This window comes from Cenococcum geophilum (assembly GCF_001692895.1).
Source record: "Cenococcum geophilum 1.58 unplaced genomic scaffold K441scaffold_3, whole genome shotgun sequence".
Taxonomy (NCBI): domain Eukaryota; kingdom Fungi; phylum Ascomycota; class Dothideomycetes; order Gloniales; family Gloniaceae; genus Cenococcum; species Cenococcum geophilum.
The window spans coordinates 2,118,178-2,132,359 of NW_027137561.1; positions in this window are offsets into that span (position 1 = coordinate 2,118,178).

Sequence of the window (14,182 nt, forward strand, 5' to 3'; positions counted from 1 at the left end):
CTACCCCTAAAAGCTTAAAGAGTTTTATAACTAATACCCTAATACGCCTAAACCCTTAAAGTACCTAGATAAATAGATGGAATGCTAGTATAATAAAGATAATAAGTTACTGGAGGAATATAGGGACAAAAACGCCCTAAAGCCCTAATACAGCTATCTGCCAAATTCTGCCATATTCTGCTAAATTCTGCTAGTACTATAAAATTTCAGATATTTAGGAACTTTAACCACTAGTTAAAGTTATTTAATTAGTTAGATTTGTGCTAAGACTTTTTAGCGTTACTCTTTCTAGCCTAGTGCTTCCACTTAGCCTATAATTGCCTTTTATACTTAGTCCAGGCGTACTTATATCCCCTTTATCTCCTTATCTTATATTTTATAATCCTATGTTTATAAGCCTAGTACTACCCTATTTCTAACTAAGCCTAAGGGCAGGCTTTCTTTTAAAGAGGGGGGTAATGTAATGGCGCTATTGTATATTACCTGCTAAATTCTGCCATATTCTGCTGACTTACGATTAGCTTGCTTGGAGCTAGCGCCTTAGCGGCTTACCCTATATATTTGTTTACATTAGTCCTAGCGACCCCTTTTTCCCGTCTCCTTAGCTTAGTATCTTTGTAATACAGCATTCTACAAGCTTTAGTTTAGAGGCATTTGTACAAGCCGTAACAGTCCTGTTATATTAATTTTGGGTTATAGTTTAAATCTAAATTAAGGGTCTTATCCGTAGGTTGCGTAGAACGGCGTTATACCTATTAATTTGTTTTTCGTATTATTTATAGTAAACTTAGCTAAAGGTAGCCACTTTTCCTAGTTATCTTATAAGTAGGAGTAGTATATTTATAAGTATTATTCTATAATTACGTTTGCAATTTTAGTTTAACTATTTATCTCTAAATAAAATATAGTTAAAAGTTATATTTATATACTTAATTACTTATATAGGGCTTACTAAAAGTCTAAAACAAACTAGCTTTTATAGTTAGATATTATTAAATTAGTATTAGTATGCTTTAACAACGTGCAGAATATATATATTACAATAATATATACTATACAGTGTTATAAATAGATATTAATTCTCTAAGATCTACGCGTTATAAAGGATAAAGCTTATTACATATCCTCCCATAGCTTTTATTAACTAATTAGGATTTTCTATCCCCAGGATAGAAAATCGCTATTAGCTCGCTTACTACTAGCGCCTTGGCATCCTATATAATATATCCACTATTATAATATAATATATTCTAGCTATACTAAAGGTACTTTAAAAAATATAAGGAACTAGTATTCTATAACTATATAGTTTAAAAATCTATATACGCACTTCTCTTTCCTTCCTTCCTTACTGTTACGGTATAGGTTATAATAGTACTAGATAGTGTTATAGGTACAGGCAAATTACTACAGATTGCTGTAGATTGCCGTAGATTACTATAGATTATAGTTACGTAATATAGAGATTATATATAACTTTAAGCGGTATTACTTATCCTCTTAAGCTTGCATATATCCTCTTTATTATACTTACATCTTAATTAACTAAGTCGCTAATATAGTACGTTTTACCTATTCTACTATCTTTAACTTAATTTGGTTTATATTAATAAGTCGTTTAAGGGCTAATAATAGTTTACTTTTAGTTATAGCGTCTATAGGGTTACTATCTCCGTTAATCTACTTAACTTTAGCTATTTCGCGTCTTTTATATAACTAGCGTAGGTATATAACATTAATTATAAGTCTCTTCTTTTATATAGTTCCTAGTTTAATAAGGCATTTATAAACTAACTTAGAATTGGTATAAAGGATAAGCAGTAAGCTAATATTAAGTTATAATTTAACTATGGCCTTAATTACAGCGCTAATGTTAAAACTATAGGCTATAGCGTATAATTTAGAAGCTAGTATGCTTTTAGTAACTCTCTTATACTTAACTAAGGACTAATAAATAATATTTACCTTATTAATAAGTCTGCTAGTACTAGGATATATCTAATCTATAATAAAAGGTCCTTATTATTTGCGAATAAGGAATCGGTAAATATAAGCAGCTAAAGTGTCTTTATATTAAGTCTAGTAAAGCTTAAGCCTCTTATTAAGTTCTTAATTTACTACTAAATTCTCTTATTAAGTAGTTTTACGTCTTTTTTATTAGGGTTAATTTCCTAGGCAGCGTAGGATAAATTAAAAAAAGCTTTAGGTTGGCATATAGACGCAATATAAGCTTTTCTTACTTATTAGGCGATATATTGGTCCTTAGGTATAAGTGCTTTATAAATAGTACCTTTAAAACTAATTATTATAACAGCTTCCTTAATATTAATAAGGGTTAAGTTCTAGTATTGGCGCTTCTATATAAGCATAATTATATAATCCTATTATTAAATAATGCCTCCGTTAAACTTAATTGGGTGCTCCAGTATAAGTTACTCGCGTTCCTTAGTTAGAAATTTAGCTTTTTTAATCTTCTCCTATTCTAAAGCTATAAAGGCTAAGTTAATAAATAGGAGGGTGTTATTAGTCTATAAACTAACTATTCTAAAGTTTATTAGGTTATTAAGGTAAAGTAGGTAGGGGTTATAAGTGGATTAGCTTATATTTAGTTCTTTAATATAGTAGTTATAGTAAGTCTTAAACCAATAATTGCCTACCTTAAAAATAACGTATAAAGGTCTAACAACCTTTAAAATTACGCCTTATAAGACTCTAAGCGCTGTACTAAGTTTAAGAGGTGCTCTAATATAGAAGTCTTAATTTAGTTTTATAGCTAATTATATATAGGCCTATAAAATATCTTATAGGTAGAGATATATACCATTATTTTAAGTTATAGCTATAATATAGAGAATAAGGCATTAGCTAACTTGCTAGATTATAGGTAATTAGGTTAGTATAAGGTCTTTCTCTAGGTTATTATAGACCTATATAACTAGTCTTAACTTCTTAAAGGCCTTATTAGTACTATAGTTCTTAATCTCGTTAATAAATCTAAAGTTAAATACTCTATTACTTTATGGTATATCTTTAAGGTTAACTAGTTTAAAAACTCCTTTCTTAAGTAATCCCTTAATCTCCTTTTAGCGTAATGCTATAAACTAACTAAAATTTATAAGTTAATTATTATCCTTATCTTATAAATATATTAAAATATTCGCGGTATTAGCTTTATTAGGGTATTTATATAGTCTACCTCTTTTATACTTAATAGGTTAAGATCTAAGTTTGGTTTAAGGTAGGGGTTTAGGCTTAGTTTAGGGTAGGGGTTTAAGCTTAGTTTAAGGTAAAGGTCTAGGCTTAGTTTAAGATAGTTCGCTCTTATTATTTTTTAGCTATATATTCTTTATAATCTTAGGGTCTACTAAATATAGTTTTATAACCGTGCTGCGGAAGTTAGTAGGTCTATAGGGGAGTTATATAGTATAGGTCTTATTTTTAATACTAAGTAGGTTATACGGACTAGATTAGTAACTAGGTTAGTTTATAAGTTCTTCTCTCTATACTAATATAGGTAAGTTAAGTAGTAGGTTATAAATTACAGTTGTTTTAGGTCTGTTACGCATATTTAAAGTATCTGCTACTTAGCGCTTAGCTTTAAGCTTTTTAACTTCTTCTATAGCCTTTTTAAGAGCTACTACTTATTATATAACCGTAGGATTAGGTGTATTAGATTCTACTATACGTAGGTAAGCTCTAAATACTAGTAAGGTAGATATAAGACTATTAGGGCCTACGGAATTATTAATTACTTTAAAAGCTATTTATAGAGCTATATCCTTACTAATATCTAGTAGTTTTATAATATAATATAGTATATATAACGGAGAGGGCTATAATAGCGTTCTACCATTCTAACTAAATTATAGGTTTTAATAGGCATGCTTCTTATAGCTATTCTAAGTATTATAGCGTATTATTTAAATTCCTTGCTTATAAAGTTCTTGCCTATATTATATATAATAATATTAGAGAGTCCTAGGTATATATTAATCCAGCATATTTATAATATATCCTATATATACTTAGTGCTAATATTTTATAGCCATTTGCTAGCTTAAAATTGTATTCCTTTATTAATAATATATAAAAGGGGTGCGCCGTTAATATACATAATATTAACCACGATTAAATAGTTAAAATTAATATTATTATATAAGGTAAATCTAAATCTACCAGGCGACTTTCTATATTTTTAATAATAGTAGTACAGTCAAACCCCCTTATAACGATACGACTTATTTAGCCGACCGTATCGTAATACCAAGGGTATCGTTGTATTTAGTATTTGTATACAAAATGCATCAAAAATCAAAATTAGGTAATGATATTTTATATCTACACCTATGAAGTCGCAATTGAGCGACTAGCTACACTAAAATACGTCGTAATTGATTGCTGTTTGGTGTTCTGACTTCGTCGATTTTGGAGTCGTCGCTCGTGCCTTAATAGAGTTATAATTATGTCTCTATTACAGTCTTCCTGCTGTTCCTTATAAAGACAAAGCTTTTATAAGGCGTTAAGCGCCTTATTAAGCTTAATTTGAGGTTGCTCAACGACTTCCTTATCTGTCTCTGCATCGCGATCGGGCCCTGCGTAGAGCTCTGCTATATGCTCAATAAAATCCTCCGTTAAGTCCTCTACTTCCTTATCCGGTAGCTTAATAAAATCCTAAATATTTGTTACGGCACGGATTCTTCCTACTGCCTGTAGCTCTTCTGCCATTACCTGCAGCTTACTAATAATAGGAGGATCTATATGACCCTGGGGACGAGGCCGTGGGCCTATACGAGAACCAAATAGCGTAGATTTGATAAAGCAGTTCTTAATTATCTGCGGTGTAACTTCCTGCTAAGCTACAATTACCTATCGAATTGCCTATAGGATATGCATCTACTTAATTGGATCTTAGTTTTTAAGTAACTGCTCTACCATAAACCGCATCCAATATCTTCGGTAGAAGAGCTTAAAGTTTGCAATTATCCCTTAGTTAAGAGGCTGGTATACAGAGGTGTAATTTAGGGGAAGGAACTCAACGCGCGTATTCTTAAGAGAGCCGTTTTTAGAGGTTGTTTAAACAGCTGCTTTATAGGCGCTAAAGCCGTCAATTAGGAGGAGCACCTTTCTGCTAGATATCCTTTTGTTAAACCAGGTAAGCTAATTAAGTATAATAATCGTTGTTATCTAGGCCTTCTTATTATACCTCCAGATAATATCCAATAAGGCTATATTAACTTTATTAGCCGCAAAGTAACGTAGCCGTTATGCTAAGCCAATTATAAGAAGAGGAAGCTTTTTAGAGCCATCTGCATTTAAGCAATTGCCTAGAGATATTCATGCCTTCTGCTTCTTTATTCCTAATTAAGCCTCTATAGCCAATATAGTATCTAATATAGCCTTCTAAAATAGCCCTGTCTTATCTATATTAAAAACATCCTTTAGTAAATAAGGTGCGACAATTGCTTAAAGCTCTATTATGCGATCCTCTGCTCCCTCTATATTAACTAAGGCAGCCTTACCGTGCTGCTTTCTCTTGTGAATATTATTACGAGATTTAAAGCCTTTTAACCAGCTAGTAGACCACTTTAGCTCCGCTATCTTAGCTAATATAGGTATCCGTTGCCATAACTAAGCGGCGGTAATACGTATAAGCTCGCCAGAAATAGGAATGCAAGAGTTCTATAGGCGTTAGTGCCACTTAAAGAGAGCTTCTTCCAAAAGAGGTTTTTTAGCGTCCCTCTTACGCTCTTACCTGCCTTGCCCACGTGGCAATTTAGCTATATTAAGGTGCTTAAACTTATTACTAAGTATTTCCGATATTAAGGATTAATTAATTCTGCGATGGAAAAAGTTGGTAGCCTATTAAGCGAGCTAGTTTTATAACAGGTGGGGGTAACTTTAGTAGTAGGCGCGTATTTTTTAACGTTTAAAGTTAGAAAACCTATAACGGCGCTGCCTTTTAGAATTTTAATGTCTTGCCATAATAAATAAGGTAGAATTAAGTACAGAGAGTGAGATCTAAGGGTTATTTTGATAGATTTAAATCGTTGTATAGTGGTTATTAATGGCTAAATATGCGGTAAGCAAGCGTTAAATCCAACGAATCAAAATCTGCTTATACCGATATTGGTGAGATACCTTAACGATATTACCAAAAACTAGAATATCGTAATATTACACCAAAAAAGGATTAATTGAGGGTGTAGATCGTAATATAGAAGATATCGTTATATACCCTATATTATTATAAGGGGGTTTAACTGTAGTAGTATATAAGATAATTTAAGGTCTTACTATTAATATTATACCCTAAGCGTTTAAGTATTTATATAAGACGTTTAACCAAAGGGTAGCTAAAGCGATAATATAATTATCTTAATTTAATATTAGTTAAGTAGTAAAGGTCTTAATTAAATAACCTAGTTAAGTAATTATATAGGGATGTATTCTAAAGTAAAAAAGGGTAGCTAAAGTAGTATATAACCGGTACTTTACTCTAAGGGGTAATTAGCATATTTTTTAGGCTATTAAAGTACACTTATAGGTAATTTATATCTACTAAGTAGAGTAAAAATAGGGTGTTAACCTTAACGATATAAAACTTAATTATGCTAATTAGGGTAGTTACTTTAGCTAATCTAATTAATAAGGTTAATTTAATGCCGAACTATATATTAACTATGCCTTATATAGTAGTATTAAGCTATATATTAGTATTAAGTCTCTAAAATACTAAGAATTGGCTATATCCTGCTATAGATTATTTAGATACTCTTATATTAATTATTATACCTATAAAGTTATTTATAGTATAGCGGGATATAGATATAGTTATATTATAAGTAAAGGGGTCCTAGTTAGTTATAATTGGTACTATATTATTTGTAAGCTTTGCAGTGTGTGGGAATTGAACGAGCAACTTAATTGTAAATCTATAGNAATCAAGTGATATAAATACATGAAAGTAGACCCCGAACTCCGAAGCCCATAACTCATTTCCAACGTATCTAAGACATACGAGGGTAGTGCTGACGCAGGTGAAACAGGGTAATATGCAAGGTCCGGTAGTCGGTTACATTATTTATAGTTATAACTAAATAGCTAAAGGCTTTATTAGCTAGGGTAGCAGCTATAAAAATTACTTTATACTATTTTACTTAGCTAAAGAAGGTATAAAAGTAACCGATATTTAGTTATAAGTTCTTATTAGTTATCTTATAACTTACGTTAATAGTTAATACTTAGAAAGCTTTTTTAAGCTCTCTTTCTAAGTTAATATTATTATCCTTATAGTCTATAATATATTAATTAAGTTATTTCTTAAATCGGTTATTAAATTTGCTAAACTTATCTCTATTAGTAGTCCTAAACTTAGTTTTAAACTCTTCTTACTTCTCCTTAGTATATTTTTATAAGCGGCATCCTTCTTTATTATATATAAAGTAACGTAGTTTCTATTAGTTGCGGTTATATAAGGGGTTACTACGGTTACTACGGTTACTACGGTTATTATCCCTTTTATAAAATTATTAGTCTATAAAGAAAGCTTATATCTTCTCTATATACTCTTTCTTATATACTATAATAAACGATTAAAGTTTATTAATAAGGGCTCTAAGGTTATCTAGTGGGTTAGAGACTATATATCTATATACTAGTATTCCCTAGTAAAAAGTAATAATTTTATTATAAAGGAAGTCTATAGTTTATAAGGTAGGTCTAAGGCTATACTATAATTAACAAAGTCTATAAATTAGTAATTAGAGGCATTCGCTTATAGACTTATCTATATTCTATACTATTACTATTATAAGTATAATAGTATTCCACTTATTTAGGTTCTTACGTTAAAATCCTAATCCTTTAAAGAAATTCTAAAGGTGCTTATAAGCTTTAGCAAATAGTAGGCGGAATAATTAGTTTTTATAAAAGTAGTCTAAAGCTAGTCCTTTTAATATAGTAGGGAATACTTTAAAGTAAGCTTCTTAGGGTACGTCCGCTTAATTATAAATATTATAAAATATTATTAATTTATAGTTAAGGCTTTTATTTATACTACCGTATTTCTACTCCTCTATATATATCTTAGCTATATTCGCAATTTTCTTACTATAGCTAGTTATAGTAATAGGGCAGTTCTCCTCGTCCGTAGGTTATATATAAAGTTACTATATTATTATTATAGGTTAAGGCGTAATAGATAGTATAAATAGTATAAAGGTAGAGGTATTTATAGGTTAAGGTATAGCAGTTAATATAAAAGTAGAGGTAGTTAGTATACTAGTTAGTTAGGTTATAGTAGCTTTAGCTTATTATTACCCCTTTAAGGTACCCTTTATTATATATACCTTAATTAATCTAAATAGCATTAGTCCGTACTTATTATTAGCTAATTTAATTATCTCTCTACTCTATTTAGTTTAGTCTTCTTCTTATACTATATTATATAAAAACTAAGGAAGCGTTTTACCTTATTTATAGTTAATATTAACCTATACTTCTTTAATATTTAGGCAGTTATATAGTTACTAAAGCTAGTATAAGGGAATTTACGTAAAGGTATTAACCGTAAAGTCCTTAAAATCTCCCTAAAATAATTCCTAGAGTATTAAGTCTAGCTAATTATATATTTCCGTATATATCTATATCTTATATTATAAGTAGTTAATTAGTTTATCTTTAAAGGCTTCTATTAAATTAATTCTATCTTTCTATTTAGCTACTTTTTCCTCCTAATCTTTCTTTATTTCTAACATCTTATATTTTATATATTATTTAGGTAAGTAAGGGTAAGAGTAAGGATAAGGGTATTTATAGGGTATTTATAGGGGAACGGTTAAGGAGGTAGTTAAGGAGGCGGTTTAAAAAGGCGGTTAAGTAGGATAAGGTATTTTACGTAGTAGTCCTTTAAAATAAATAGAATAAGAAGTTTAGTAGTTATTATAGATACTAAATAAGTACTCCTAGATAGTTTCTCTTCTTTTTTTTTTATAACTAAAATAGGCTAATTAAAAAGGTAGATAAGTATAACTATCTTCTAATCTACTATAAGGTGGACAGTATAACTATCTTTTAAGCTATCTACGTGTTTCCTAATCTATACACGCTTACTAATTAGTATTAGTATACTTTAACAATGTATAAAAAATATATATTATAATAATATATACTATACGGTATTATAAATAGATATTGATTCTCTAAGATCTATATATTATAAAGGATAAAGCTTATTACGTGTCCTCCCATAGCTTCTATTAACCAATTAGGATTTTCTATCCCCGGGATAGAAAATCGCCATTAGCTTACTTACCACTAGCGCCTTAGCCTCCCTTATAATATGTCTACTATTATAATGCAATATATTCTAGCTATAATTAGAAAGTCTATATAGCTTAAAAACATACTTAATAAAATATTTAGCTACTAATATTATATTAATTAAGTCTATAGGAATTATATCTTATATTTTTATAAGACGGTTAATAACTACTATAATATTTATAAACCTATTACTGTTAGGTAGATCTACTATAAAGTTAATTAAGATATCTCGCTATCTTTATATTAGAATTGGTAACGGTTAAAGTACTCCTTACTTTTTTATATAAGAGGTCTTCCTATATACGCATATTTTATATACTTAAACGTATTTTTATATATAGTTATACATTATTAGCTAGTAATATGCTTATTAAATAATCTTATAGGTCTTTATACGGCTAGGATGTTCTACTATAGAGAAATTGTATATAAATTTAAGTATCTTAAATTATAAGGGTTTGGAATTCGGGATTACTATCTTCTATTAATAGTATAACCGATTATTACGGATTTTGTATTTAGTAAGTGTAATATCCTTATATTGCCGTTTCCCTATTTAAATTGCTTTTATTATATCTACTATCTAGGAGTTATTCTTATATTTATACTCTATTAATTTATTAAGTTTTATATCCTACTTATTAATTTCTAATTTATTTTTATTAAGCTCCGCGTTTAGAAATATAGGGTGTTGGTTATATAGGGTAACTCACCAATAACGACTACTCGAGTAGGGTTATAGTGATATTGGTTAATAAAGCTTATTTATTAGAATGAGGGAGGGTGAGGAGCTTAAGACTCCTTACTACGCTAGTGTCGCGGCGTCACATAATAACCGCTTGCCTTATTCCTGATACTAGCAACTCTTCTTTTATAGTTGCCATCTATATATAAATACTGCTTAACTAATATAATAAATATTAATCCTTCTTACTTACTATTGCCATTATAATATAAGTCTTACTATTTTAAAATTTACCTTTTAGCATATAGTACTTTCTTACTTAAAGTCGTAAGTAGATATTGTATTAGGGCCGCTAAGGCGCTAGTTAGAAGCGAGCTAATAGCAATTTTTTATCCTAGGGATAGAAAATCCTAATTAGCTAAGTTAAGTTAGGGTTTATAAAATGTTATACTCCCCCCTTTAAAAAAGTCTTAGCAAGAGAATCTGACTAATTAAATAACTTTAACTGCCGGTTAAAGTTCCTAGATATTTTAAGACCTTATATAACTAAGAAGTTTCTAGGGACTCCCTTTTAACCTAACCTTTAACTTATATATATAGAGTATTTATATTAATAAACGTCTCTAGTGCCTTATTTAGGTTCGCCTTCGTTATTATATCTACTGGGTTATCTTAGCTATTAATCTATTAAATCTTAAAGAGTTCTTAACGCTTATAGGATTGCTAAAGTGCCATAATATTAATTATAAGGCGCTTCTCCTTTATGGTATTAAGCTTAATTAAATACTTATAGAGGGAATATAAGTCGGTGTATATAATTATAGGGATAATAGGAAGTTTGAGTTAATCTATAATTATCTTTAGGGTAGTTCTAATTATAATTACTATATTAACTCCGCTAATTATTTTATATATCTCTAACGCTAGAACGCTCTAAGTAATATACTTGCTCTTAGTTAAGCTCTAATAGATAAGATTACCATAGATTATAAAGTTATTCTCTCTAGTAGATTTATTCGCGATAATAATCTTATATCCTAGCTAGGAGCTAAAGTCTTTATTATTTATAAACGATCTATTAATAAATATAAAGAGCTTGGTAGTAGGAAGATTAATAGGTATATAGAGTAGTCCCTAATTAAAATAGTTTATTTGCTAGAAAAGACGCTTATTTAGGGCAAGAATATTATCCTTAGTTGGTTCCTAGTGTTAGGCGGCAATAGAAAGATTAAATAAAGCCTTAGGTTAACAGATAGAAGTAATATAAACTCTATAAGCGCGTTGCTCTATATATCCTTATTTTAGAGAGTTAACATTAATAACGTTAATCTTCTTACCTTAACCCTTTTGGCGTAAAGCAATAGAATCCTCGTTTAGGGAGAGGATATATCCATTAAAAAGTAATGGTGTTGTTAAATTAAGCTTTTCCTTTAGCTTTACTATAAGATTTGCCTTTACTAGCTTATCTTCTTTAAGAGCTAAGAATTGGTCGTCTCCTAAGATAATTATATTATTAGTTTATATACTAATAATTCTAAATAGGGTTTTTGTAGTTATAATAAGGAAGTATAGATTAAATATAGAAGTAGTTATTAAAAGTTTCTTTTTATGGTGCTTACTGTAGGTAGCCTACTAATAAGTTCCTACCTCTGCAATTCTATATAATGGCTTAAGCATAACCATAATTATATCTTTAGGATATTAGTAGCGAATTTACTCTAGAAGGTATGCTAATATTAAGCGCTAAAGGTGCGTCTCTAATTAGGTGTAGGCCTAAGTGATATCTTATAGGTAGACCGCCATTCTATTCTTTATTAGGGAGGGAGCTAGTGTAATAATAACTTGCTAACTAGCTTGTTAAATTATAGAAGATTATATAAGAATTACCTCCTTACTATCGTCGTTATAGCCTTAGATAATAAGCCTTAATTTCTTAAATAGGGCGTTAGTAGCTTTGCCCTTAATCTTATTAACTATTCTTAACTTAAAGATATAAACTCTATTAAACTTAGTAGAGTTATACTTCTTAAATTTAAAGACTCCTCTTGTAATAAGACTATCGATCTCCTACTTATTAGATGTTTAGAAAGGAGCTCCTAAAGTTATAATATGACCTTCCTTTTAGAGCTGTTTTGTAAGTTTAAAGTTAGCCTTCTTCTTAGCTATTATAAAGGCCATTAATAGCTTAACTCTATTCTTAATGGCGGTAACAAATTGCTCTTTAAAATTAATAAAATGTTGGCGATTTCGTAATCCTTTTAGGCGACCTCTATCGCGTTATAGTTGCGGCGTATCTACTATAATTGTATTAGAATTATAGTCGCCTTTTAGAGCACGTTAATTGTAGCTTTTCTTTAGGGTGTCTTCTATAGTATCCTATAAAGGCTTAGAACTATTATCTTTATAGTAAGGCTTAATAACAATTAAACGGAATTAAGTGGGTCTGTAAGGCATCTAAATAATATAAGTTTAACTATTAATTGCAATAAGTTAGTGTGGGCCTAACTATCCTCCCTTTTTATACTATATATATACTTTAGACTAGAGTGGCAAATCGAGCGTAGTTAAGATATTTAGGCCATTTCTTATTCCTAATGCGTTATTAACCTAGCGTATAGCGTAGAGATGTCGCACCTCCTTTATTACCTTGTAAATAGCCTTAGCTTATTATATAATAGAGGGAGATAGTAGAGAATTATTAGTTATTTAAGGGTAGGTGCTAAAGACTAGTAATATAGGTATAAGTCTATCTGGGCCAGCGGAATTATTAATAGCTTTAACAGCTATTTATAAGGTAAGTTCTTTACTAGCGTCCTTTAGTTTTAAAGAGATAATCTTATATACGCGGCATAATAGTGTGTAATATCGCTCTACTTTTCTAATACTATTATATGCCTTAACGGGGACTCCCTTAACCTTAATTACCATTGCCTTTATCTATTATTGGAACTCTATAGATAAGAAGTCCTTTCCTATATTATAGATAATTTAATTAGGGGGTCCTAAATAGATATTAATCTAGTATAACTAAAGGGTATCCTATATATTTTTAGCTAATATATCTTTTAAGAAACGTGCGGCTTAGAAAGAGGTTAAAAAGTTAATAACTTAGAGCACTGGCTTGCCGCTAAGATATATAACATTAATAATAATATAAAAGTTAAAGTTATAGTTATCCTTAAGGGTAAACTTAAATTGGCTAGGGGACTTCTAGTTTATTTAGCAGTAGTAGTAGTACTTTATAAAATGCTTAATTACCTTAACCTTAACTTTATAGCCTACTTACTAAAGAACCCTAAGCAATTAATAAACGGATAGATAGCCAAAATAACGGTATAGTTAATGTAACTCTAACTTAGTTAGGTGGCTTTAAGTAATACTCTTTTTTAGTTAATAAAGGAGCAACTAAGGGTAACCCTATTTGCGTACGACAGGTACCCGACTATCTCCCTATATAAGCATATTTTTAAGGTTGTTAAGCTTAATACCTAATTTGTTTATATCTCTAATATAAAATAGAAATAGAGTATTTATAGAAATAACGTGGAAAGTAATATACCCTATAAGGGTTTAGACCCTAATTATGCCAAGAGAGATCGCAGTACCCTTACTAAAACGAATTATATATTGGCCTACCGTTAAATAGTTAATCTAAATAGAGTTATTAAGCTACTAAAGGGCTTAAACTTAAGGTTCTCCTACTATAGATACTCCTGTGGCTCTAGTATCTGGCATAATACTATAGAAGATATTTACTGAGTATCTATCGTTAAAGGAGAACGCGAAGCTCTCCTTTAGCTTATTAAAGATATCTAACTTTATAATAAAATGGAGCGTAGATTAGTTATTAAGAATAGTAACGGTTTATATACCATCTACATTACTATACTTAGTAAAGTATTAGTTAGGAGAGTAGTTCTTAATTTCTATATCTATAAGGAGCTATTTAGTCTTATTAACCTTACCCTTAAGATCTTTTACGCCTTTATATTAAACTAGGAAGCTTTAAAAGTAGGCCGTAGTAACCTTACAATTTTTAATATTTCTTATACTCTAACGGAACTTATTATATACCTCCTTTCGCTTATTAAGAGAATGCCTAGTTAACTAGCAATTTAGTTTCTTATAAACATAGCACTTCTTTTAGCAATTACTTTAAAATAAACCTCTATA